Below are 1100 nucleotides of genomic sequence, written 5' to 3' on the forward strand. Positions count from 1 at the left end.
AGCAGAGAAGCAACAAGCCCACATGGAAGAAGCACACCGCCAATGCAACCATGAGGAGTCATCGGGACTGGGTAATAGGCATCAGAAGACACATAATAAACACACAAACAAAAACATATTGTTGAGAATGAGAGGGGTTGGAGTAGAGATCCAAAGCCCACCTGTAGACTATGGAACAATTCCTCCACAGAGGGGCCACAGGGAAGGAATGAGTCAACCAGGGTGCAGTAAAGCATCAATGAAACACGCTATATTCCTCTGGTTCCTGGAGTCTTCCTCAACCCACACTACCATGACCCCAATGCTGCTCCTCAATTCAGACTAGACCAGAACATGCACACAGGTATAGATAAGAGATGGGTGCTCATGACACATAGAATCCAGGAACAGTAGTGGGAATTGCGATATCAGAAGCGTAGAGGAAGGAAAAAAGGGTGAGCCAATCCTAATCCTCGACACATAACTATTTACTCCTCTCCAGGGGGAAGAACAACAGAAAACTTAGGGGAAGGGAAAAAGCGTTTGGTGTGAGATATGAAACTAATAATTTATAATCTATCAAGGGGTTATGACGGTCGATGGTGAGCGAAGGAAAAAGAGGAGCTGATACCAAGGGCTTAATAGAAAATAAATGTCTAGAAAAGAATGAAGGAAACATACATAAAAAATCATCTGATGCAAGTGATGTGTGGATTGTAACAAGGGTTGTCAAGTCTCCAACAAAATGATCTTTTAATAAAATTAAATAATATTTTAAATGAAAAAAAAAAAAGCCCTAATATTACAAGGGGAGGTTGTGGGGAAATGGAGCTAAAAACAATGATTATGAGAAAAAGAAAATGTTCAGAAATTGATTTTGGTGATGGTTGCATAACTCTTCTGAATATGACTGAACTATTACATTGTATTATATATGTAATACATGCCAAAATGCCAATAAAACTATTTTAAAACATTTCAACATGCAACATAGTTTAAATATATATATATATAATTTTTCGCTGTGGAAGTTGTTTCCCCTCCCCTCCACAAGAGAGAGTGAGAGAAGAGATGATAAAGAATATGTTGTTTGTCATAGAGAATTTCTGAATTATTATAAA

The sequence above is a fragment of the Echinops telfairi genome, unplaced genomic scaffold (assembly GCF_000313985.2).
Source record: "Echinops telfairi isolate 266 unplaced genomic scaffold, ASM31398v2 ScPeMD7_7476;HRSCAF=8514, whole genome shotgun sequence".
Taxonomy (NCBI): Eukaryota; Metazoa; Chordata; class Mammalia; order Afrosoricida; family Tenrecidae; genus Echinops; species Echinops telfairi.